The sequence below is a fragment of the Saccopteryx bilineata genome, chromosome 2 (genome assembly GCF_036850765.1).
Source record: "Saccopteryx bilineata isolate mSacBil1 chromosome 2, mSacBil1_pri_phased_curated, whole genome shotgun sequence".
In the NCBI taxonomy this organism is placed as follows: domain Eukaryota; kingdom Metazoa; phylum Chordata; class Mammalia; order Chiroptera; family Emballonuridae; genus Saccopteryx; species Saccopteryx bilineata.
In genome coordinates this window covers 361,103,825-361,130,973 of record NC_089491.1, presented here as the reverse complement: position 1 = coordinate 361,130,973, position 27,149 = coordinate 361,103,825, and the positions used below count along the sequence as shown (strand labels likewise).

Genomic DNA, 27,149 nt, shown 5'->3' with positions numbered 1-27,149 from the left:
ATTTAGGATTCATCCTGCTCATGTGCAGCCCTCACTGAGTATTCACAACAAGGAAAACAGGTGGCCTCTGTCCCCGTGGGCCTTACAGAGATGAACAAGTTAACAAAGAAATACACACACACATTTCAGTTGTGATGCATACGATGAAGAAAAAGAATTGAGGGCTAGTATTTGTTGACTTTTCAGTCTTCTGCTCTGGACTGTGTCTCCTGTGAGGGCCACGTGGTGGGGACGACTGGATATTTGGGGAATAAAGGCATAAACCATACATGCTTTCCTCATTTGCAAATGGGAATGATGAAATCAAATCATTCACCGACACAAAAATGTTCTGAGGAGTGTGACACTATACAAATGTCATATTAATAGCATTACCAGGTTCTTTCTCACTGATGAAGATCAGGAGAGTATTTTTTTTTCCTTCATAGAAAATAATTAAAATTAAAATTTTTTCCTATTGCATTGATAGTGTTTAACTTAAAAAAAATAATTTTAGGTTTATAGAAAAAATTGAGGAAAAGTACAGAATTCCTAAGTACCCTCCTGCTTGACCAGACCCTGCCCTGCCCAGAAATGATGCCCTCTGGGCATTTCCCACAGTGCGGGATGGAAGGCCCAGAGCCATCCACATCCACCGTGGGTTGCTTGGAGACAGAGCTGAGCCTTCTAAGTTTCTTCGTAGAGTGGTCAGGCAAGCGGTAGGAGTGGCCACAGGCAGAGAACAAATTCTTCAAAGCCTCTGCTTCTTCCCACCAGGGAAGCAGCCATTCAGGAGTTATGGTCATGGTGGGAAGGGGAGATATATTATTCTATCATAAACTGACCTCCTAGGTTGTTCAGAGAGTGAAATGAATAATACACGTACAATGCTTAGAACAGAACTTACAAATTCATTGTTAAATAAGGATGTCGGCTGGTATCATCATCAGCTCAGGCCCTTTCCACAGGGCACCCCCACTGCCACTCGCCTTACTGACCCATCTCCCAACTCCCTGCCCCATGCTGCTTCCCACAGGTGAGCTTGGGGTCTTGAAGGTGCATTTTGGAGGGGGGAAATCCTTAACCCAAAGGAATGACCTGTCAATTCAGTCTAGTACAGCAACATTCATGGATGCCCCCTACCTGTGCTCTTCTGGATACTGGGAATACCAAGGCTGATAATACTGATGACAAGATCATGGTGATGATGATGATGACGATGATGACAATGGTGGTGGTAATGGTGGTGATGATAGTGGTGGTGGTGACGACGATGATGTCAGTGATGGTGGTGAGGATGATGTCAGTGATGGTGGTGAGGATGATGACAGTGGTGGTGTTGGTGGCAGGCAGGCCTGCACTGCACAGTGTTACAGGTCCTGTGCTGGGTATGTTACTTGTAACCATCTGAATCAGGGTTTCAGACTTGGCACTTTGGCATTTCCAGCTGGATAATTTCATGTTGTAGGGGCTGTACTGTACATTGTAGAAGGTTTAGCAGCATCTTGGCCTCTACCCACTGGGTTGTAGTCAATCACATACTCCCCCCAAATGTCTGAAGACAGTTCCAAATGTTCCTTGAGAAACAAAATCACCTTAGCACAGAACCACTGATCTAATTTATTCTTCCCAGTTGCCCCAGGAGTCAGCTACTCATTTTACAGATGAGGCAACTAAAGCTTAGAGAAATAAATGAAGCTGCCCACAGTCCCTGAGCTACTAACTCACAGAGCCAGTTATAAACCCCAGACACATGACCTGGAGAACAGACTTGTAATCGCTGCCCTTTATTACTGGCAGAAGAGAATTTATCCGCCGCCTTGGTAGGGCCACCTGGAGCCCATGACGGGGTTGGGGCCTGCTCAGTCAGCCCCGGGATCCATTGCTGAATTCATTTGGAGTTAATAAAAGCAGTGGCTGAAGTGCTTGCTTCGGCAGCACATGTACTAAAAAAACAGTGGCTGCTGCCTGCTTTCTGATTTGGTTTGGACTGGAAGAGCTGATTGTGTTTATGTGGAGACTGTCACCGGAGGCCCCAGGCCTTTGCCATGGCAGGGGAGTCCCATGTTGCCTCTTCCTTCAGGCAGCCCTGTAGCGGGCAGACACCTGTGGAGAGAAGGAACAGGCGTGGGCGTGCTTTGCTGTAAATGGGGTCCTAGGCTCATTGCCTGTTTTCTCTCACTGAGGCTGTGAATCTGGGTTTGTGGATTGAATGCCCAAATACCCATTTGTAGTTTTACTTTTCTTTTTTTTTCTTTCTTTCTTTTTTTTTTTTGTATTTTTCTGAAGCTGGAAATGGGGAAAGACAGTCAGACAGACTCCCGCATGCGCCCGACCGGGATCCACCCGGCACACCCACCAGGGGCGACGCTCTGCCCACCAGGGGGCGATATCTGCCCCTCCGGGGCATCGCTCTGCTGCGACCAGAGCCACTCTAGCGCCTGGGGCAGAGGCCAAGGAGCCATCCCCAACGCCCGGGCCATCTTTGCTCCAATGGAGCCTTGGCTGCGGGAGGGGAAGAGAGAGACAGAGAGGAAGGAAGGGGGGAATGGAGAAGCAAATGGGCGCTTCTCCTATGTGCCCTGGCCGGGAATCGAACCCGGGTCCCCCGCACGCCAGGCCGACGCTCTACCGCTGAGCCAACCGGCCAGGGCCTTAATTTTCTTTTAAAGCAATAATTTATTATGAAAAATAATTTTAAGATTTTATTTATTGATTTTTAGAGAGAGGAGGAGGGTGGGGGAGAGGGAGGCATCACCTCATAGTAGTTGCTTCTCATAGGTGCCCTGACCGGGCAAGCCCGGGGTTTTAAACTGGCGACCTCAGCATTCCAGGTGGACGCTTCATCCACTGCGCCACTATAGGTCAGGCATGAGATATTTAAAATATAAAGTGAATCTGAAAGAATTTTACAGGGAACACTTACATACCCACCACTTAGATTCTATTATTAACCTTTTACTACACTTCTCTTTCCCATTTCTGGAATCCAGGTCAGCGTAGTCTGTGGCTGGCAGGTCAGTGAGCACACCGTAAATTCTCCATGAGAGAATAAGTTAATAACATAGACAGTGGTGATGAGACAAAGGTGGTCTTCATGACCAGGTTAATGGGAGAGATAAAGGATCATGAATGATCATACTGTTAAAACAAAACTAGTTAAAAATAAGTTACTAAGGAGATTGAAAAGTTATTTAAAATGTCATCCAACATTTGATCCATATCATCTTAAAGTATAGAAATAATACAAATACAGTAGTTTCTTTCTTTCTTTTTTTCAGGTGAGAGGAGGGGAGATAGGCAGACTCCCTATATACACCCCGACCGGTATCCACCCAGCAACCCTGCCTGGAGCCAATGTTCCAGTACCGAGCTATTTTTAGTTCCTGAGGCTAACACTTAGGCTAACTGAGCTATCCTCAGCGCCCTGGGCCCATGCTCAAACCAATCGAGCCACTGGCTGTGGGAGGAGAAAAGGGAGGGGGGGGGGAGAAGCAGATGGTCACCTCTCGTGTGCCCTGACCAGGAATTGAACCCGGGATGTCCATATGCCGGCAAACATTCTATCCACTGAGCCACCAGCCAGGGCTAAATGCTGTAGTTTTAAACAGGAAGTCATATCAACTGCTTGACCCAAAGAAGGCCACATTTGTGAAATTCTAAATTGTATGTCTTTCTTTTCATTTTGTGGAGCCTTCCTTTGTCTCAGAAATAAGCAAAGACCCTGGCAGACATACTCACCCCTTCCTTGGCATGCCTGCTCTCTCAGCCCAGATGCCATGGTTGGGGGCACCCACAGTCACATCTTGAGTTCCCCTTCACCTTTCCCAGGTGGGAATCAGCTACTGCTTCCGTCAAGGAGGGGATGTTCCCCCGGCAGGCACTGTCTCATCAAGCCACATCACATCACATGTCCCTTGGTATAAGTGATTCCAAACAATAGAGACCTGGAATACAACGGCACTTTTTTTTTTCTTTAATTATGAGAATTTTTTTTTCTTTTTCTTTTTTTTCATTTTTCTGAAGCTGGAAACAGGGAGAGACAGTCAGACAGACTCCCGCATGCGCCCGACCGGGATCCACCCGGCACGCCCACCAGGGGTGATGCTCTGGCCACCAGGGGGCAATGCTCTGCCCATCCTGGGCGTCGCCATGTTGCGAACAGAGTCACTCTAGCGCCTGGGGCAGAGGCCACAGAGCCATCCCCAGCGCCCGGGCCATCTTTGCTCCAATGGAGCCTTGGCTGCAGGAGGGGAAGAGAGAGACAGAGAGGAAAGCGCGGCGGAGGGGTGGAGAAGCAAATGAGCGCTTCTCCTGTGTGCCCTGGCCGGGAATCGAACCCGGGTCCTCCGCACGCTAGGCCAACGCTCTACCGCTGAGCCAACCGGCCAGGGCCTAATTATGAGAATTTTAAAAGCTTTTTATTTTGAAGTAATTTTAGATTTACATAAATGTTGCAAAAAATGGTACGGAGTTCCTATGTATACTTCCCCTGCTTACCCCGTTGACATCATATAGAACATTTTTTCCTTATCTTTCATGACTTTCACATTTTTTTGAAGAGTACTGGCCAGTTATTTTATAGACTTTCCCTCATTTTGGGTTTGTTTGGTCTTTTCTTGTGGCTAGATTGCGGTTAGGCATTTCTGGTGAGAATCCCACAGGAGTTAGGATGTATCCTCAGTTCATCATAACAGGAGGTATGTGCTGGCGTGTCTCATCTCTGGCGATATTAGTCTGATCACTTGGTTAAGGTAATGTCTGCCCATTTCTCCCCTGTAAAGTTAACTTTTTTCTTTTGTAATTAATAAATACCTTGGGGAAGAGACTGAGACTTTGCAGACATCTGTTTCCTCCTCAAACTTTTCGCGTGCTAATTTTCGTAACCCATCCGTGGATCATGGATCTTATCTGTGATAGTTGTTACAATGGTTTTTTTTTGTTGTTGTTGTTATTAATTTTAATGCGGTGATATTGATAAATCAGGGTACATATGTTCAGAGAAAACATCTCCAGATTATTTTGACATTTGATTATGTTGCATACCCCTCACCCAAAGTCAAATTGTCTTTCTCCACCTTCTATCTGGTTTTCTTTGTGCCCCTCCCCTCCCCCACCCCCTACAGTGGTGTTTTAATAGTGATTCTTCTCTTCCTTAATTCCTAATACATGTATTAATCAGACTCCTCTGTAAGAGAGAGCTGCCCCACTCCCCTATTTATTTATTTATTCAATTATTTATATCATAAAGACTCAGATATTTATCTTATTTGAGGTTATAAGCCAATGCAATAGTTATTTCTTTCATCACTCAAATAGTTCGAGCATCCGACATGGAGGCTTTGTTATGAACGTTTTTATTGTGAAAGTTTTTACCCGTTACAGAGAGCTGGACAGATAGTATGAAGAAAACCTGCCCTCCCTCTGCCTGCATTCAGCACTTCTTAGCGTTTGACCATATTTGCTTGCTTTCTCTCTCTTTCCCCCACCCCTCTCTTTCAGTGTTTTCACAAATGTACCATCTGTTCTTTGTGTTTTGTTTTTCTTTGAGGTTAATTTGCAGTTAATCTGTCCCTGTCACCAGGGGTTGATGGTAAAATGCTCTTTGTCCCCTAGAGACTGTACCTGGCTGTCCTGTTCAGACCCCAGGTTTGTTCTTCACTGTGCTCCATGATTTTTTTAACAGCTTTATTGAGATATAATTCGCCTACTATACATTTAAAGTACACAATTCAGTGGTTTTTAATATTTTCACAGATAGGTACAACCTTACCCCATATTCTTTAGCTATTTATCACCTGCCCTCCTCCCCAATAAGCCCCAGACAACTACAATCCACCTTCTGTCTCGATAGCTTTGCTTGTTCTGAACATTTCATATAAATGGAACCATAGGCTATGTGGTCTTTTGTCACTGGCTTCCTTTAGCATAAGGCAGTGGTTCTCAAACTTTTTGAAGTCGGGACACATTTAAAATCCTACAAATAGCCTGACCTGTGGTGGCGCAGTGGATAAAGCGTCGACCTAGAAATGCTGAGGTCGCCGGTTCGAAACCCTGGGCTTGCCTGGTCAAGGCACATATGGGAGTTGATGCTTCCAGCTCCTCCCCACTTCTCTCTCTCTGTCTCTCCTCTCTCTCTCTCTTTCTTTTTTTCTCTCTCTCCTCTCTAAAATGAATAAAAATTTTAAAAAAGTAAAAAAAAAAAAAAATCCTACAAATAATTGTAGGCGCACTATATACAGATTTCTGAGAAATATGTTATAATAGTTAAGTCAAATATTAAAGAAAAAAATATAAAGTCCAAGAGTGCTTTTATGGTAATTAGACAAAATAAATTTGACAAAATTAAATTTATTCTGACATTAAAAAACATTTTTCTGTTACATTTTTTGAGTTATGCTTTTTAGAATTTGTAAAAAAGAGGGATTAAAAAAACGACAAAGAAGTTATCTTTATATATATATATACAGATGCATTCTTAGTAAGATTTAGTAAATTTGGCAGGTCTGGGCGAAAATGTGTTAAGTTTTTTCATTCTTGTGTTTATGAGAAACATTAGCCTGATGTATTAGCGATTTTTTCAATGTCTGGGCATATAAAATATTTGAAAGGCAAATTCTCATTTCCTGTCAATACACTGAAGAATTCCTCTTTTTACTCTTAATTGTGTTGAGTGCAGAAAACCCCCACCATACATATCATCTTAACTTTACACCAAACAAAGGATAGAAGAAACTTGCCTCCAGTCTTTCAGGGGAACATGGGGGATAGTGTAAACAATCCAGCACCACAGCTTAACAGCCTTTTACAACCTAATCAGAAAAGTGAGGTGGGGGGTTGGGCAGACTGTCAGTTTACAGCCAATTCCCCACACCTCTGTCCCCCAAAAATCTAAACTCCAAAAACCCTGTTGGTATTTTGGTCCCCAACAGGCACATATTTCTCTGGAATACCATAGGGCACACCTGGAAATCTTCTAGGGTGCACCAGTGCACCCTGGCGCACACTTTGAGAACTACTGGCATAAGGTTTTCAAAGTTCTTCCATACTGTAATATTAATCAGTACTTCATTCTTTCTTGTGGCTGAATAATATTCCATTGTATGGTTTTACCATATTTTGTTTATCCATTCATCAGTTGATGGACATTTGGGCTGTTTCCACCTTTTGGCTATTGTGTATACACTGTATAATGCTGCTATGAACATTTGTGTGCAAGTTTTTGTTTGAACACTTGTTTTAAATTCTTTTGGGTATATACCAAGGACTGGAATTGTTGGGTCATATGGTAGTTTTATATTTAACTTTTTGAGGAACTGCCAAACTGTTTTTCACAGTGGCTGCACCATTTTACATCCATACCAACAATATACAAGTGTTACAGTTTCTCCATAGCTTACCAATGCTTACTAGTTTCCATTTCTTAAGTTATAGCCATCTTAGTGGGTATGAAGTGGTATCTCATTGTGGTTTTGATTTGCAGTTCCCTGACAGCCAATAATGTTGAGCATCGTTTCATCTGCTTCTGGGCATGTGTATATTTTCTTTGGAGAAATGTCGCCTGACCTGTGGTGGCGCAGTGGACAAAGCGTCGACCTGGAAATGCTGAGGTCGCCGGTTCAAAACCCTGGGCTTGCCTGGTCAAGGCACATATGGGAGTTGATGCTTCCAGCTCCTCCCCCCTTCTCTCTCTCTATCTCTCTCTCCTCTCTCTCCCTCTCTGTCTCTCTCTCCTCTCTAAAAATGAATAAATAAATAAAAAAAAAGTAAAAAGTAAAAAAAAATAATAATAACTTTCATTAAAAAAAAAGAAAAAAGAAAAGAAATGTCTATTGATGTCCTTTGCCCATTTTTTAACTGAGTTGTCTTGTTGTTGAGTTGTAAGAGTTTTTAAATATATGTATTCTAGGTTTTAGACCTTCATCAGATATAGGATTTGCAAATATTTTTTCCCATTCTGTGCATTGTCTTTTCACCTTGTTAATATCATTTGGTGTAGTTTTAATATTGATAAAGTCTAGTTTATCTATTTTTTCTTTTGTTGCTTATGCTTTTGGTATTATAATCTGAGAAATGACTTCCAAGCTTGAGTTATGAAGATTTATCCCTATGTGTTCTTCTAAGAATTTTATGGTTTCAGCTCTTACATTTAGGTTTTTGATCTACTGAGAATCAATTTTTTCAGATGGTGGGATGAAAGGGTCCAACCTCATTCTTTTGCATGTGGCTCCCCAGCTGTCACAGCTCCATTTGTTGAAAAGACCTTTCTTTCCCCATTGAATGGTCTTGACACCCTTGCTGAAAATCAGTTAATTAGCAATGTATGGGTTTATTTCTCGTCTTTCAATTCCGTTCTAGTGCACAGGTCTTGAGTATCATCTAGGAACAAGGTTTGTCCTGCTGTCTGGAAACATTTGGTTCAGTAAGAGAGGTCAGACACATTCATAAACCACCAGAAACTAGGAGGTTGTGGGAAGAGATAAAGAGTACGTGTTGGCCCTGGCTGGTTTGCTCAGTGGATAGGGCATCAGCCTGGCATGCAGATGTCCTGGGTTCCATTCCCAGTCAGGGCACACATGAGAAGCTTATCTGCTTCTCTTCCCTTTTTTCTCCCCTTCCTCTCCCTCTTCCCCTCTCGTAGCCAGTGGCTTGGTTGGATCTAGCATCGTCCCCAGGTGCTGAGGATAGCTCAGTTGATTTGAGCATCAGCCCCAGACAGGGTTGCCAGGTAGATCTTGGTCAGGACGCATGTGGGAGTCTATCTCTCTGTCTTCTCTCCTCTCATTAAAAAAACAATGTGTAAGCGTTTTGCTAGGGTGGAAGCAGTGCTTCAGGTTAGCGCAAAGGGTGTGGAATGGGGAGGTGGTGAGGCAGGGGGGCTTCCTGGGGGAGGCATGGGCTTGGACACAGAAGGTAATGCCACATGTTTCCGTTTGTCTGGAGACAAGTTTGCCAAAGTAGAATAGACCCTGTAGATGTCTATGAAATTCTAGGTGAGGATGCTGGGCTTGATATGGAAGTGTTTGAGCAGAACTGGGCCTTTGGAGTGCCCGTCTGGTGACAGGGTAGAGTGGGTCTGGACGGGAGGCCTGGAGGCAGGGGAACCACTTAGGGTAGCAAGGTGACTGAGGTCAGGGGAGCTCCTGGGTCAGGCAGTGGGAATGGTGAGGAGCAGGGACATCAGAGACCTGTGCCTTTGTGCCTTTGTGGACATAGGGTGGGACACAGCAGTACCTGAGGCAGGGTAGTGGAGGCCTCTGTCTCCCAAGCACCTCTAATTCATGGAAACCGATGCCAGCCCACTTCCTCTGCAGTCCCTCAAGGCTGCTCCAGCCCAGATGACTCCGAGCCTTTTCAGAACTTCCAGTTGGCCAGTTCCTGCATGTCTCAGTTTCTGTGAACTCCTGTCACACTCCTGAGTTCCGGGAGCGCTGTGGATGCTTGGAGAATACCCCTTGGGCTGTTGCTTTCATTAGATGCCAACTGCTGAAGCCAGGGCTCCTTGGAGGCAGAGAGGGTAATAGAAAATGCCTGAACTCAGCTCAGTCAGTTGAGTGACACTGAGTGCCAGGGGTCAGCTGTGTGGCCTTGAGGGAGTGGCTCTGCCTCCCAAAAATTGGGCCTGAGCCCCTTCTCTGGAAGAGAGGGTGGTCATTCCATCCATCCCTGGGGAGTGTGACAGACTTGACGTTGTCAACCCAGGACTAGCACTTGGCAGGTGGGCAGTGCCCTGTAAAGCTGGCTGCTGTCCCTTCCCAGTTTTGCTCAGGGCCCAGCTGGGCATGTTTTAGTTTGTGGGCTCTTTCTAAGAGCTTTGAAAACTGCTGGCAACATGCTGGTGGTTCGGTTTGGCTTCTCCCCTGCTCATCTTTGTGCCATGCCATGTTCCGGGGTGATTCCCTCTGGCATTCTCAGGTAACCCCCCACCCCCACCCCAACCATAGCTTGAGTCCTCAGCAGTCCTCACTATAGTAGTTTGTGGTGGGTACCCCCTCTTGTTTGGGGTCTTAGCCTCTGCTAGCAGAACAGGAAATGTACAGAGAAGTGGACAGCTGGCCCCCAGGCAGTGGGTCCTTAATCTTGGAGTTGAAACAGGGAAACGTCTGTTTGTGTTTCCATGAACAAGCTGGGACAGCTGGCCCACAGATAGCAGGCTTGGTCAGCTGGGGGTTGCCTGGGCTGCTGGCTTTGAGCAAACAGCCAGGGCCAGGGTCCCTGCCTCAGCCCCACTGAAGCGGGCAGAAGAAGGATGAAGTCCGTGGCAGAGCCCTACAGAGCCACCTGAGGGCCGGTGTCCCGGTGGGGCTGTGCGGGGGCCACTGCGGGAGCCAGCTGTGTAGGACACTGCTCCTGGGGACCCGGAGGACTGCCCCTGTCAGCACACCTGAGGAGTGGGACTTGATGAAGCAGGTGAGAGGGGTGGGTCTGTTTTCCTTCCAGAGGCTTCTCTGCTTCATAGAGATGTTTCTCTTGGGCTCCTCCATCAAGCAGCTCACAAGTGTGATCTAAAATCAGATTTTCTTTGCAAAAATCCTGTTTGCCTAGGACGTTCCAGGTACACACAAATTGTCTGCATGGAAGCGGGGCTGCATTTCTGCCCTAAAAGACAAACAGCATTAACACCTCTCACTGCATGTCCCACGCCAGATGCCTGGCAGCTCCTGGCAGATATTTCCTGGGCAGAGAATCCCTGGGGCATGGACACCTGCTTACCCTGAAGGTTGATAACCTTTCTGTCAAGTTCTAACTCCATCTCCTGTTGTTTCTTTTTGTGCTATCAAGCCCTCTTTTTGACAATCTGGGGAATCCTATGGAACGTTTCTCAAAATAATGGTTATATAGTCCTGACCAGGAAGTGGCGCAGTGGATAGAGCGTCGGACTGGGATATAGAAGACCCAGGTTCGAAACCCGAGGTCACCAGCTTGAGCGCGGGCTCATCTGATTTGAGCAAGGCTCATCAGCTTGAGCCCAAGGTCGCTAGCTCGAGCAAGGGGTCACTCAGTCTGCTGTAGCCCCCGGTCAAGGCACATATGAGAGATCAATTAATGAACAGATAAGGAGCCGCAACGAAGAATTGATGTTTCTCATCTCTCTCCCTTCCTGTCTGTCTGTCCCTCTCTCTGACTCTCTCTGTCTCTGCCACACACAAAAAAATAATGGTTATAAAGTCACAAACAGGTTCCAGAAGAAACCAATTATATTGACTTACAGTTATCAGAATATTTTTAAAAAACAAATTTTGGATATAGCAGTCTGTGTGCTTCTTCACTGAAGCATTACATAAACAGCCTTGTGAAAGATCTAATAACTATTAGAATTTAAAAGTAGTGATGAGCATTAATAATATTTCAGCATATCTGCAGCTCTGTATTGTGGTACAAAAATAGCTGAGAGTTTATCGATGACCCAGGCACATGTACTAATAATACTGTGGTACTGCTGATATTCATAAATAAAGGAAATAGAAAATTTCAGTTGTAGGTTAATGAAAATAAAGCTATAATTTGTTCCTATCCAAGTTCACAGCCTGCCTGTTAAGAACTCCCAAGACAAACAATGACTAAAGGAGATCATTTTCCTGGATCCTCCTCCTGCATCAATCCGGGTAGCTCCCTGTCTCAGCTTTGGACCCCTGGTCTGGTCCTCAGCACCCCAGGAGCCACGGGGGCGCTTTAGAACAGCTTAAACATCCATGCATACATACTAAGGGGTCCGTTGTGCCTGCTGTTTCCACCCCCAAGGCAAGGCTTGGGATTCTGTTTTTTCCATGTAGAATGGAGTGAAATATGTCCCCCAAAAGGGTATATTGAAGTTTTAACCCCAAGAACCTCAGAATGTGACCTCATTTGGAGATAGCAGCACTGCAGATGTAATTAGTTTAGATGAGGTCATACTGGTATCTCCTTTAGTCTCAATCCAATATGACAAACGTCCTTATAAGAAGATAGACGTAGAGGGAAGATGGCCATGTGAGGACAAGAGATACAAAGAGGTGGCCATGTAGAGACGCAGAGGGAGGGATGCCTGGAAGATGAAGACAGAGATTGGAAGCTGAGGGGCGCCCAGGATGCCGCAAACACCGGAGGCTGAGAGGGAGGTGTGGGAGAGGTACTTCCCTAGACCCTCCAGAGAGAACCCTGCCCTGCTGACATCTCTGTTTTAAACTTCTAGGCTCTAGAAGTCTTAAGCTTCCCAGCTTATGGTAATTTGTTACCCAGGCCCTGGCAGACTAACACCATGTGTCTGATGGGAACATTCTGGGCCCTGCAGCCAGCCTGGGAGGCTTCCCTCCTTCTCGTGTGTTCCAGGGTAGACTCTGGCCCAAGGGGTCTAGTTACCCTGTAGCAGTGGTTGATAGAATCAGTGGAGTCCGAAAGACCAGTGGAACAGGCTTTAATGAAAGGAAACCTGCCCGGCTGTCTGGTAAGGGGGAGCAGCCCCTGGTTCTCTAATAGGTAGGGTTAAATAGGGGATTTGAGGGTGGGGGCTGGTGATGATTAAAGAAGAATGTCTCTTTCAGTGATTTATGTAAGATTAACCGTAAATAAGCTAGGGGACCTTTCACACCCGGGTTAGTTACCTGGATGCCTGGGGGAAGGTGATCTGGAACATCTAGTTTGTCAGTGTCCCTTTGTCCACTTAAGGGAGGAGGGGGTCATGGCCCCCACCTGCAACCCTATCATTGGTGGGATTCAGCCAGTTTGCACCAGCTCGGCAGAACCAATACCTAATGTTTTGTTAAGTCCAGTGAACCAGTTGTTAAAATGGCACCTGTAATCAGGGTTGTCTCTTAGGTGGGCACCTGGGCAGCCGCCCAATGTGGAAATCACACATTTACGTTCCTTACTCTTTTTTAATGTTCATCTGCGCAACAGCATATTCTAAGCGCCCGTAGTGATGTTTATTCCATCCATAGGTGAAAAAATTGCAAGTGAGGATGCCAATCAAAAAGCAATATGGAAATATATTAAATAACAATTTTACTGCTTTTTTGTCAGGTATTATGTAATATTTTAAAACTCTTTCTTATAACATAATCTGAAAGGCAGAAACCATGGGTTGAACCAAAAACACGAGGCTAGTATGTTCAAAAGGAAATTTTATTTTAAAAGTGCCTGGGTGCAGGAAGGCTGAGACCAACAAAGGGTGTCAATCCCAAGCTGCAGGAGGGAGCAGTACATACAGGGTCTGGGGTGGATTAGCATATCTTGGTTTATGGCCTTGGTCACTGACTTGACAATAAGCAGGAGGAGGGGGATTCAGCTGCAGAGACATCTACTCCGCAAGGTCTTCTGCTGTAGCACAGGCCTAATCAGCACGGTCCTAGCTGGCGCCCTTGGTAAATCTTCAAGACAGCTGGGTCCTGGCCCCCCTGGGCCTGTGGCTAAGGTGTTACAAACAACTATTGTGATTTAAACTCCCCTAGTTGTCAGGTCCCTCCCCAATGTAAGCTTTTCCAGGCATTCCTGCAAAGGTAAACTTTTTCCTACATTTCAAAGTAAAGGCCAGGAAGCCATTAAGAGAGAGAATAGCAAGCAAATTAACTACAGCTCACAGTGGGGGATGAGAATGTTCTGTTCCAGCACTTCCTCCTCCTTCAGGCCTGCACTGTTTTTGGGATGGCAGCTGAGTAGCCATTTTATCTATCATAATCTAGTGTTGTGTACCTCTTTTATTGTTCTTATTTAAAATATTAAATGCATGAAATAATAAACTACCTTTCGGTATATTGTTTTTTTTGTTGTTGTTGTTGTTTTTTGTTTTTACAGAGTCAGAGAGAGGGATAGATAGGGACAGATAGACAGGAACGGAGAGAGATGAGAAGCATCAATCATTAGTTTTTCGTTGAGACACCTTAGTTGTTCATTGATTGCTTTCACATACGTGCCTTGACCGTGGGGCTACAGCAGACCAAGTAACCCCTTGCTCGAGCCAGCAACCTTGGGTCCAAGCTGGTGAGCTTTTGCTCAAACCAGATGAGAATGCGCTCAAGCTGGCGACCTCCAGGTCTCGAACCTGGGTCCTCCGCATCCCAGTCCGACGCTCTATCCACTGCACCACCGCCTGGTCAGGCGGTATATTGTTTTTTAATACTTAAAACGGTCATTAGGGCAGAGAACTGGCTGTTAAATTATTTGAATCCCACCACTGCCCTGTGTAGCCTCAGCTCTGAGATTGCCTTGATATAGGACCCCTCCCTGCCCTGTTTCAGGCCTTTCAGTGATAAGAAAATTACTGTGCCTCTGGGTCACTTAGGCAGAGCCTGTGGCTGTTGAGATTGGAGGGCTGGCACTTGAAGCGAGAGGGGGAAGAGTGGGGTGCTTTGCATCTCACCTCAGTTGGAGGCTTTGCAGAGAGCACTTCAGCCTGGGAATGAGAAAACCGTTTCAGTCCGACCAAAAGGCAGGCAGGGATTTGGGTCCACTGGAATGGGTGTTTTAGGTAAGGATTTACTTTCCTGGGAAGAAGATCCCGCAGTGGTAAGTGAGGCCTCCTAGCTGTGCACCACGTGAAGTCTTCTGGAGGTACAAAACACTACCCTTGCTCACCCTGCGGCGAGCTGAGATGCCAGGCACGTGCCTGGTGCAGAGTCAATACTCAGTGCATGTTTGTTGAATGAATGAGGGTAATGAAGCCAACAGCGGCTGCTGCTTGTCCTTTTGAGGACAGCAGGAGATGCTTAGCTCTGTGACTCAGCAGAGATGTGCCACAAAATGGGCCACGGGGTATACAGGATTGCCTGCTTCTCAAAGGCACAGCCTGGAAAAGCTATAGGAATCTGAGCAGGGGCTGTAGAATTTTAGAGTGCCCCACCCAAGAGGAGGCCTCTGAGCAGGCAGACGAGGACAGGTAGGGTGTCATCGTTTGTCTTAACATTTACTAAATCCTCTTCACAAAAGAATCACTGGCATGAGCATACCCATAATTCCAAACCCTACTCCTTTAATACATTACTCTGCATTTTTCACTTAGGTGTTTGTGCTGTGCTACCATTTGGTTCCACTTCTTGCTCCTAGTCTTGCTGTAACCCTTTCCTGGTCACTTGCCATTTTGATATTGACTGCGTCCAGTTGTGCTCTTGTTGACCACTCCTCATATTGGAGTCCTTTCTAGATTCTCCATGGTTTTACTCTGTGGAAACCACTTTGCGGAGGCAGGTGCCACAGGCGAAGCCTGTTCCGTGGACTGCCCTGTGTGTGGCAGGAGGAAGATTAAGGAAGGGGATCTCACACTGCAAGGTCTGAAAGTCCAGGCTGGGGTGGCTGGGCATTATTATTCCATGGGTGGCGGTGAACTCTTGAAGGTCGGTAAATGTGTACTAGACACCTGCCATGTTTTGGGGACATGCTAGCTCAGGGACATCAAAATGCACCCTGAGAGCTGCCACCTTCATAGGGGTAACAGCTGCAAAGTCCCCCTGTGATACAAAGTGGAATGAAATGCTGGGGCGAGGCAATGGGGTTGATTTGGAATGTGCCTTGAGGGGGAGGAGCTAGAGAATTCTCAGAGGAAGGTTGCTGGGCCTCTGTAGGTAGACAGTGTACAGGCAAAGTGTTTCACGGAACAAGTTCCAGGGGCAGGGCTGAGCAGCCAGAGCACCTCTGGGTTCCTGGTGAGCGGGGCATGAGTTTTGTGGAATGCGATAGCAGGTAAGACTGTAAGGCTAGTTTGGGCCTGATCATGGATGACCTAGACTGCTGCTATTATTATTATTATTATTATTATTATTATTATTATTGATTTTTGAGAGAGGGGAAGGGAGAGAAACATTGGCTTGTTGTCCCACTTATTTATGCATTCATTGGTTAATTCCTACAAGAGCCCTGACCAGGAATCAAGCCCACAACCTTAGTGCATCAGGATGACACTCATAACTGAGCTACTGGGCCAAGGTGAGCCATTGAAGGTTTTTAAGCAAGGATTTTAAAGCATAGCCTGACTTAGTCTTTAAGGATAACCTTTCTGGCTGCAAGTGAAGGGAGTGAGGTGAGCCCCAGGAGGTCCAAAAGCCGATTGGGAAGCTTTTGCCACAGTCTAGGCAGGAGTGGAGGAGAATTAGACTGGGAGGAGAGCTAAGAGTCATTGAAAGAATCAGATCTGGCAGGATGGCTGCTGACAGGGTGAGTTCCAGCCACTTTGTCAGGCAGTAGCTCCTCTCATCACCTGAATCCCCTGGAGCCCTGCCTCGTGCGTACCCAGCCCCGGACAGGACAGGCAGGGAGGTGCTTTCGGGTTTCGGACAGGCCTCCAGGCTTCCTATCTGAGTCTTTCATCCTCCCAGCGCTGGTGACAGGTGGAGGAAATGTTGATGTCTCAGCTCACCTTATCTTGCTGCTATTATCATGTTTCCTGTATCATAGTGACAGAGCAGATGTCAGGGCTGTTGCTAAGGGTTTCCTGGAATATTAATACCTGGGCATAGAACTAACAGCACTTACAGGTGTCTTAAGAGGCCTCGGGAAGCACTGGCTTGGTGGCAAGTATTCTCTTATATTCGTCCCTGCTTTTTCTCCCTCCTTTAGACCTCATCACCTCCCCACCACCAGGCCCCGCACAGCTAGCAGTCTGGGATGGAAGCTTGGCAGTAGCGGGCATGTGAGCGTGCAGCCACTCTCCCCTCCCACACCCTGGGCAGGCATTAAAGGGTCACTGCAGCCTTCCCTGCAGAGACTGAATGCAGGCTCCAAACCCTCTCCAGTGTGGTTCTCTGGGCCGCAGCTCTGGCTTGGCCCTGGGGTGAAGCCTCTTTTCCAACCCTGCACTGGCTACCTGAGAAGGCTCCAGGCCCTTCCCCAGACCCCTCAGCTCAGGGCTCTTGCTCTGGCACATAAAAAGTGGGTGGGAAGCAGAGTGGGTTTTGCTTGCCTCCTAGGTCTCCTGTTTGCTTCCCCATCTGATCTTTTGGCCTCTCCACTGCTCACAAGTTTGGCAGTCAAGCTCCAAACAGCTCTGAGAAGGGGTTTGGCCAGATAATGGAGGTCAGGGTTGGGGTTTTATTTACCAGTACCATTTGTATGAGTTACATGTTGCTGTGATAATGCTGTGTAACAACTACCCCAAACTTAGTGATTTGCAACATTTATTTATTGCTTCTAAGTCTCTGGGTTCACTGATACTCTTGGCTAGACTGCATATGTTGTTCATCAGGGCTTGGCAGCTCAGAGGAAACCTCTAGCACTTGGTGAAAGGGTGCACTTTTGTCCTCTTGCTGTCCTGCACTTGCTGGTGACTCGTGTTTGCCTTTGTACAAGGTGTCCCCTCCTAGAACCTGCGGTTTCCTTCAGCCCTTCCATTCTGCCTGCCTTTTTCCCGCCATTCTCCCTATATCATTTCTTCTCTTCCCAGAGGTCGTCCATCCACACTATGGCCTGTGGGGGAGAGGGCCCATCAGCTCAGTTGCACCAGGGAGTTTCCCTGAAATAAAGTCAAGGACATGGAACATGCCAGGGCCTAAAGGTGGGGGAGATAACCACACCAGGGAAAAGATGTGGGTGAAAAGGAGCTGTCCTTGCTGGGACATTGCCTCTGTCCTTGTCCTGGCCCTGGTAGGTGGGGCAGAGACCCTGGGGTGTGTGTAATCCTTCTCTAAGGGCAGGTGATATGGTCCTCTGGCTATCTTTTTCGAAGTCTGATACATCTTAGAGACTGCCGCGAGTTGGCAGTGTTGTCCACACTCGGTGTGTAAGTAGGTGTAAGGTTTCAAGGGTTGGGTGTCAAACAGCAGTGTGTTCCTGGATTAGTTGCAACGTCGAGTTCACAGGGCTCCGCTCTCAGTTCACCATCACTGTGAGCCTGTGGTGGAGGTGTCACCACAGGTATTACTATTCCAGGGAACCCTTAGCCTTTTTAGAAAAGAACACTGTAGAGGTGTTAGCTGACCACCCGGGTAACTCAGGGCATAAGGCCAGTGTTCCCTGTACCAGATTCTGAGCCTGGGAATTTGTTAAGAGGGGGAGAAGGCTTCTTTTAAGTAGATTCTCGACTGTTTGTGGAAAGGAGGACGGTTTGTTTGTTTGTTTGTTTAATGAATACATTATTAAAACCAACTGACTGGAGATTTACAGATGGGTTCTTCCATCTTTGAGCTCTGACCTAGAAAATAACAAAATCCACCCCTGGCTGGTGGCTCAGTGGTGGATATAGTGTTGTGCCAAGGTCACAGGTTCAGTCCCTGGTCAGGGCACATATGAAAAACAATGAGTGCACAACTAAATGGAACAACTAAATGGAACAACACGTTGATGCTTCTCTCTCTCTCTCCCTTACTCCTTATCTCCCTTCCCCTCTCTTTCTCTCTCCCTTTCTCTCTTTCTTAAAAATAAAAAGAAGAAAATACAAAATCCACATTATGGCAACAGGATGCAGTTGCCTCCAGCAGACCTTTTGTGGTGAGGTCTGGTACAGAGAGCTTTGAGTGGCTGTGAGATTACTGTAGTAAAAGTCTCAAAAAGACATGGAAAAAACACACTTCCTTTCCCTGGCGGGAATTTATCCTAGGAAGTCCTCAGAGATGGGCACAAAGACTTATCCCTCAGGATGTCCATTTTACTGTTGAATATAACAGAACAAAATTGGAAATAATCTATGTGCTTCCCGACAGGAACATGATAAACTACATCCAGAACACTGTGTTACAGTTGAGAATCATGGTTTTGAGGACTTTTAATAATATAAGAAAGTACATTGTGATAAGGACGTGGAGCAAGCATTGTATGTAATAAAAACCCAATTTTACTTAAAACCTATACACAAATACCTAGAAAAAATGGGAAGACCTTACATTAAGATGTTAAGAGTCTTCATGTAGGGGTGGATGGTGAGTGAGTTTAGGGCGTTTTTTTCTTTCTAATATTCCTGGGTTGGCCCAGGAGCCAACCGCGTGGGCCGTGTAATGACTTGCTCCACGGAGAGTCGGCTGTGACTGCAGCATTTGCCTGCGGTGATGAATGCCCTGGGTGGTGAACTTCTGACTTTAGGGAGATAGGAATTGCAGCTCCTTGTAAAAATAGATTTGTTTTCACAGATCTGCCTCAGGAAGTTCCTGCGGCTCATGAACCTCCATCCCCCAAGAATTTTCTCAGGAAATCAAAACCAGGCAACTCTATTTCCTGTCTCTCCCACACCCATACGGTCCCCTGAACCCCCGTGCTGCAGGGCTCAGGAGCGCTCAAGAGCCTGACTCGTGGTGGCGCAGTGGATCAAGCGTCAACCTGGAATGCTGAGGTCACGGGTTCAAAACCCTGGGCTTGTCTGGTCAAGGCACATACAGGAAGCAGCTATGAGTTGATGCTTCCCGCTTCTCCCCCCTCTTTCTCTCTCTCTCTCCTCTCTCTAAAAATTAAAAAAAAAATTTATTTTATTACAGAGACAGAGTCAGAGTGAGGGAGAGACAGGGACAGGCAGGCAGGAACGGAGAGATGAGAAGCATCAATCATTAGTTTTTCGTTGCGCGTTGCGATACCTTACTTGTTCATTGATTGCTTTCTCATATGTGCCTTGACCATGGGTCTTCAGCAGACCGAGTAACCCCTTGCTTGAGCCAGGGACCTTGGGTCCAAGCTGGTTAATTTTTGCTCAAACCAGATGAGCCCATGCTCAAGCTGGCAACCTCAGGGTCTCGAACCTGGGTCTTCCGCATCCCAGTCCGACGCTCTATCCACTACGCCACCGCCTGGTCAGGCTAAAAAAAAAAAATTTAAAAAGAAGAAGCACTCAAGAGGATGCAGGCGCTGTGGGCTTGTCTTGCCCAGTGAGTGCAGGAGGCCCCTGGAGGCCTCATGGGCACACTGGCCCCTGGGGAGGCGATCAGCTGTCAGACGGAGCCCTGGGCACTGACTAGCCCCTGGGGAACAAACTGTCTGTGCGTGAACAAGTCACAGAGGGCGTTTAGGGCCCAGCCCTGCTCTGAGCACGCCTGACCTGTCTGAATTCCTCCTCGTCGGGAACGGCCGTCTGATGCAGTCAGTTCCACTGCACAGACATTCACTGTCCACCTACTTTATAGCTGGCTCCGTGCTGGGCAGGAGAGAGAAGGGGGACACAGGGCCCCAGGGAGCCCACAGTCTAACCAGGAAGGGGAGATGGAAACAAGTCAAAGAAGGAGGACCTCTGGGGCTGGTTCTCAGGTAAAACGTAAAACGTCCACCTTCCCCAGGACCAGCTTCTTTCCCAGCAGAACGTACACATCACACACACATCATATACACCAGACACACAACACATACTACCCCCCTGCATACCACACACATACCACACACCACACACAACACATATTTATACCACACACATACACATACATATCACACACCATACACACACATCGAACACACATACACCCCACACCACACACCCCACACATCACACATGCAGCATACCCACCACACACATCACACATCTCATATCTCATACACTGCATACTTTCACACACACACCATACACACATCACACACCATACACATCACCCCCCACACCACACACGCTACACACATCACACACATAACACACACATCATACGCACACCCCTCTTCTTCAGCCTCTTTCTCTCCCAGCTGGAAGGACCTCAGAGACAGGCCTGGCCTGTGTGCCCCTGCTGCCCGCTTGCAGAGGAAGGCCAAGCTCCATGCAGACCTCTCTGCACACCCCGCTGTCTCTGCCTCCCTCCAGGCCCTTGGCCTCAGAGACAGGCCTGGCCCGTGTGCCCCTGCTGCCCGCTTGCAGAGGAAGGCCAAGCTCCAGGCAGACCTCTTTGCACACCCGCTGTCTGCCTCCCTCCAGGCCCTTGGCCTCAGAGACAGGCCTGGCCCGTGTGCCCCTCCCGCCCGCTTGCAGAGGAAGGCCAAGCTCCATGCAGACCTCTCTGCACACCCCGCTGTCTGCCTCCCTCCAGGCCTTTGGCCGCGCCCATCCTTCCCCTTGTGAATGTGTAGATTCTCCTTCCCTGCTTTTTACTTGATGTCTTTAAGCCTTCGTTTTGTTCCCTCATCATTTGACTTCTGTCCAAGACAGATTGACGTTTATTAATAAGGGCACATCAGGAGTCACCTTACATGACACCGCTCTCTAGAAGTCTTAAGGACCAGCTCTTACGAGGGTCTGGGCCTGACGCAGCAGGACCTTGGGAAGGGGCCCTCCCTGACCCGCCACGAGACCCCCGCGAGACCCCGCGGGATGGACAGCAGAGCCCGGGGTGCGTGCACGGTGGTGGTGAGCACACCGTCTGGCAGTGGAGCCCCCGGTCACAGAGGCGTGAGCAGCCGGGGACGGGTTGGCTGGCGAGTCAGGGAGTTGGCCGCTAGCTCAGACTGACGGTGTTTGGAGAACCTAAGCTGGCTTCATGGGCAATTTCCTAAAACGTGGCTCTTCGGGCTGCCCTTCCTCTCCTACCATCTGTCCCAAGGTTGCTCTGTGTTTGCAAAGGACAGCTGTGCCTTGTGAGGTGCCAGGTGCAGCCCAGCAACCCCAGGGTAGGGGTCTGAGTTCTCATTCAGAGCCACCCTGTGAATATGCTCAGCTACAAGCTTAGCATCCTTGAAGACCCTGCCATCCAGTGCCCTGGGCCCCAGGCCCCGGGGCGTGACATCCTCTCATCTACCTCGGCCTGTAGCATTTGACTCCAGGGCCTTGTCTCCCCTCAAGCTCCAGGAGCGAGAAGGGGATCCAGGGATGCACTCCGCTCCCTGAGCTGCAGCTAGGCTGGGGTGGGGAATCACATCCCACCTCCCAGGTTGGGGCAGCCACCAGCTACCCTCCCCGGACCCTCCATTAGTCCCTGCCTGCCACGCGTGCCTCCCTCCTGCAACTTGGCATGGTGGAGTCAGGCGTGGGAAGTGCACAGGGCAGTCCCTCCAGCCTGTCTACCTCGGCTTTCTTGGGTGCCGATGAGAAAACTGAGGCCCAGAAACGATAACTGACTTGTCCCGGGCCTTCCGGTAAGTTTGTGTGAAAGCCAGACTTTCAAGGATATATTTTTCCTAATTGAGTCTTCTCTCTGCCTTCTCACTGCTCCAAAGCTGGTCCCTCCACACTTACGGCACAAAGTGACCTGATGCCAAGGAAGGAATACCAGTTAAAGCAGGGGTCAGGAACCTTTTTGGCTGAGAGAGCCATGAACGCCACATTTTTTGTTTTTTGTATTTTTCTGAAGTTGGAAACAGGGAGGCAGTCAGACAGACTCCCGCATGCGCCTGACCGGGATCCACCCGGCATGCCCACCGGGGGGCGATGCTCTGCCCATCTGGGGTGTTACTCTGTTGTGACCAGAGCCATTCTAGCGCCTGGGGCAGAGGCCACAGAGCCATCCTCAGCACCCGGGCCAACTTTGCTCCAATGGAGCCTTGGCTGTGGGAGGGGAAGAGAGAGACAGAGAGGAAGGAGAGGGGGAGGGGTGGAGAAGCAGATGGGTGCCTCTCCTGTGTGCCCTGGCTAGGAATCAAACCCGGGTCTCCTGCAGGCCAGGTCGATGCTCTACCACTGAGCCAACCTGCCAGGGCCAATGCCACATATTTTAAAATGTAATTCCATGAGAGCCATACAACAACCCGTGTACATTAGGCATTATCCAATAAAAATTTAGTGTTGTCCCGAAGGACAGCTGTGATTGGCTCTGGCCACCCGCAACCATGAACATGAGCGGTAGGAAATGAATGGATTGTAATACATGAGAATGTTTTATATTTTAACGTTATTTTTTTTTTTTATTAAAGATTTGTCTACGAGCCAGATGCAGCCATCAAAAGAGCCACATCTGGCCCTGGCCGGTTGGCTCAGTGGTAGAGCGTCGGCCTGGCGTGCAGAAGTCCCAGGTTCGATTCCCGGCCAGGGCACACAGGAGAAGCGCCCATCTGCTTCTCCACCCCTCCCCCTCTCCTTCCTCTCTGTCTCTCTCTTCCCCTCCCGCAGCCAAGGCTCTACTGGAGCAAAGATGGCCCGGGCGCTGGGGATGGCTCCTCGGCCTCTGCCCCAGGTGCTAGAGTGGCTCTGGTCGCGGCAGAACGACGCCCCCTGGTGGGCGTGCCGGGTGGATCCCGGTTGGGCGCATGCAGGAGTCTGATTGTCTCTCCCTGTTTCTAGCTTCAGGAAAAAAAAAAAATTAAAAATTAAAAAAAAAAAAGAGCCACATCTGGCTCTTGAGCCATAGGTTCCCGACCCCTGGGTTAAAGGTTAGTAGATTGGCATAGTTAGCTCTGTGACTTTGTCCCAGTTTCTTTTCCTTTTCTTTCTTTTTTGAGAGAAAGGGCAGACAGGGACAGACAGACAGGAAAGGAGAGAGATGAGGAGCATCAATTCTTTCTTTGCAGCACCTTAGTTGTTTATTGATTGTTTTCTCATATGTGCCTTGACCAGGGAACTGCAGGGGAACTCCAGCTGAGCCAGTGACCCTTGGGCTCAAGCTCGCGACCATGAGGTCATGTTTATGATCCCGCTCTCAAGACAGTGACCCTACTTTCAAGCTAGTAAGCCTGCGCTCAAGCCAGCAACCTCGGGGTTTTGAACCTGGGTCCTCAGAGTTTCAGGCCAATGCTCTACCTGCTGCACCTGGTCAGGCATTGTCCCAGTTTCTTAACCTCTCTCTTTTCTGTCAAACAGAAAAGGCACTGGTTGGATTTAGGAAGAAGAGAACAGAATACCCTGTGGGTGGTCACAGTTGTTTTGGCTAAAATTAAAAAAGAAAAAGGAAAAGAATTTGCCTTCAGATGGGTCAGAGGACAGATCAGTGTTAGTTTGGGAGCTCCCTTGTCAGAGATGTGCCAACTCTGGCCTCACTAGGAAGTGACCAAAGGGTTAAAATGGGGTTCATCGCCTAGCATCTGGGGTGATTCGTTTGGGGCTGTGCGGAGTGTCTCTTACCGATGTGTGCTGCTGTCTTCTCCTGGATGTCCCTACCTGTCCCACCATGAAGGAGGTGAAGGTTTAGCATAACAGCACAGGGCCCTTCTTCCTCCCAACTCCTCCCCCTGACCGGCTCCACACCCTTTTGGTTTAGAAGCTTCTGCAGAACATGGACTTCCAACCTTGAGGTTCCCTGGCTTGCTCCTCCCCTCCACGATCACCCCCTGCTCCTCTTCTTTGGGGATACCTGGCAGAGAAGAGGGGCCACTCCATACTCATGGGACCCAGCTGTGATCCCAGGATGGGCAGGAAGGCTCAGGGCCTTCCAGTCCTGGGAGCAGTGGCCTGAGATGTGGTGGCCCCTGCAGGCAGAAACAGGAATGGCAGCATTTGTAAGGTAATGACTGGTGGCTTGCTGGGACACCCAGTTTACTCAGGACATAGCCTATCCCATCCAGAGAGACCATCACTTCCATTTCTTTTTTTTTTTTTTTTTTGTATTTCTCTGAAGCTGGAAATGGGGAGAGACAGTCAGACAGACTCCCGCATGCGCCCGACCGGGATCCACCCGGCATGCTCACCAGGGGGCGACACTCTGCCTACCAGGGGGCGATGCTCTGCCCTTCCGGGGCATCGCTCTGTCGTGACCAGAGCCACTGTAGCACCTGGGGCAGAGGCCAAGGAGCCATCCTCAGCACCCGGGCCATCTTTGCTCCAATGGAGCCTCGGCTGCGGGAGGGGAAGAGAGAGACAGAGAGGAAGGAGAAGGGGAGGGGTGGAGAAGCAGATGGGCGCTTCTCCTGTGTGCCCTGGCCGGGAATCGAACCCGGGACTTCTGCACGCCAGGCCGACACTCTACCACTGAGCCAATCGGCCAGGGCACTTCCATTTCTTAAAGCTTGCAGAATACAGTAGTCCCCCATTATCTGTGGTTTTACTTTCTGCAATTCCAGTTACCTGTAGTCAACTGTGGTCTGAAAATATTAAACAGAAAATTCCTGAAATAAATTATTCATTAATTATTTTAAATTATGTGCCATTCTGAGTAGCATGATGAAATCTCATGCCATCCTTCTTTGCCCTGTCTGATGTGTGAATCATCCCTTGTCCAGTGTATCCATGCTGTTTACACTACCTATTAGTCACTTAGTAACCATCTCGGTTATCAGATCGATTGTCACAATATCACAGTGCTTCTGTTCAAGTAACTCTTATTTTACTTAATAAAGACGCCAAAGCGCAAAAGTAGGGATGCTGGCAATTTTAGTGTACCAAGAGAAGTTGTAAAGTGCTCCCTTTAAGTGAAATGGTGAGTGCTGTATAAGAAGATATTTTGAGAGATTGACTACATTCACATAACTTTTATTACAGTATATTGGTATAATTGTTTTATCTTATTATTAGTTATGTTGTTACTTTCTTACTGTGCCTAATTCATAAATTAAACTTTATCATAGGTACCTGTGTATAGGAAAAAACATTGTATGCGTATCCAGTGGAGGCCTTGGGCCATATCCCCTGTGGATAAGGGAGTCTACGGTATTTAAAAATAATAATAATAATGAAACAAGTCCACCAAGTTGTAGTATATTTTAAATGCTTACTTAGAACAGAGTAACACTTTTCACACCCACACAGCAGTGTGACTATACTATTCACAAGATAACAAATTGAAACAACAAAAAGACATAGTGCATGGAAAGATGGAAGCAGGACTCCTGTTTAAAGTTGTTTGATGAATATCATTTTTTACCCCGTCTGTGTTTGCCTGAATTGGATGTTAGCCTCATTTGAGAAAAGGTCTAGACTAAATCTGAGGAGGGCTTTGATGATGGTGGTACCCCAATGCTGGGCCTAGCCATGGGGTCCCCGTACGCGTCCGTCTCCCGAGGCACTCTGCAGTGGAAAGCCAGTGCCTGAATGTACTCGTGGGTGGAATAGAGAGGCGCCTGCGGTCAAGGTCCTGGCTTGGTCCTTGTGGGGGTCAGCTGGCTGCAGTCTACACGCTGCCCGCTGCTGGCCATCACAGAAATGGGTGACATCGGTTTGAGAAAGGAACAACATTCTCAAACCATTGGCTGGGGGTTCCCAACAGGTCAAGGGGTCTACAAGCTCAAAATTATTTTCAAAATAATAAGACATTTGGTCTCATTTCCTTTAAAATATATATAAGGTGAAAAGTTTATTGATATTGTTTTATATGCCACATTAGAACTAATCTTTAAGAAACAACCAACTGTTGAGTTTTGGTGCCATGTGAAATAGCCACAATTATCTGCGAAGACCGTTAAAATGCTCCTCCCTTTCCAACCTTCACAGGCACCTGTGAGACTTGTGGATGTTCTTTGTGCTCTTTAACAAAACCACATATCGCAAAGGTTAAATGAAAAATCAGATATGGACATCCAGCTGTTTTTTGTTAAGCCAACCATTACGTAGATTTGTAAAAATGTAAAACAAGGCTATTATTCTTGCTAAGGGTTTTTGTTTTGAGAATATTGTTGTTTTTGTAAAATATGTGAGCATCTAGTGGGTTTATTATTTTTTAGTGAATTTTTATTTTTTTCTCTGTTTTAATATCCAATATATATCCATAGCTATAATCCATATAACTTGGAGTCCTCAAGAATTTTTATAATAATTTAATGAGATGTAATTCTTATTCCATAAAAATCACACTTTTAAAGGGTACAATTCAGCGGTTTTAGTGTATTCATAAAGTTGTGCAACCATCACCGCTATCTAATTCCAGAACATTTTCATCGAAAAGAAACCCTGAACCCCATTCGCAGTTACTCCCATTCCTCTCTCCCCACCCCAGCCCTGGCAACTACTCATCTATTTTCTGTCTATATGGATTTGCCTATTCTGAATATTTCATACAAACAGAACCTTACAATATGTAGTATTTTGTATTTGGCTTCTTTAACTTAGCATAATGTTTTCAAGGTTCATCCATGTTCCAGCCAAATAATATTCCATTGTATGATAAGCCACATTCTGTCCATTTATCAGTTGATGGACATTTGAATTGTTGCCACTTTGGGGCTATTATGTACAATGCTGCTATGAACACTTATGCACAAGTTTTTGTGTGGCTGTGTCTTTTTAGTTCTCTTGGGCATATCCAGAAGTAGTTTCTGGGTCATACGATAACTCTCTTTGACATGTGAGAAACTGCCAAGACTAATTTCCGACCTCAGAAATTTTTAAGGGTGTAAAGAAAGAAGTCCTGTGTCTGAGAACCACTGGGCTAGATGAGATGAGACCAGGGGAGTGTGGGTAACTCCGCGCATCCGCTCATCTCTGCTCTGAGATCGATACCCTCTTTCGTCCTTCA

The 27,149-nt window shown here is 47.4% G+C and overlaps 1 protein-coding gene across 7 annotated transcripts in view; it reads left to right on the top strand.

Annotated features, from left to right (window-relative positions):
* Positions 1 to 27,149, top strand: part of RPH3AL (rabphilin 3A like (without C2 domains)) — a 170,722-nt gene that overhangs the window by 38,543 nt on the left and 105,030 nt on the right. Inside the window, exon 1 of one of the 7 annotated variants that reach the window (XM_066263109.1) lies at positions 10,141 to 10,389. The exons of 5 other annotated variants lie outside the window; for them this stretch is intronic. The gene's annotated coding sequence lies outside the window, so the exon portion shown is untranslated. Of the gene's footprint in view, positions 1 to 10,140; positions 10,399 to 27,149 lie in introns of those variants that run through there. One more of the 7 variants, XM_066263112.1, reaches the window with a different exon arrangement.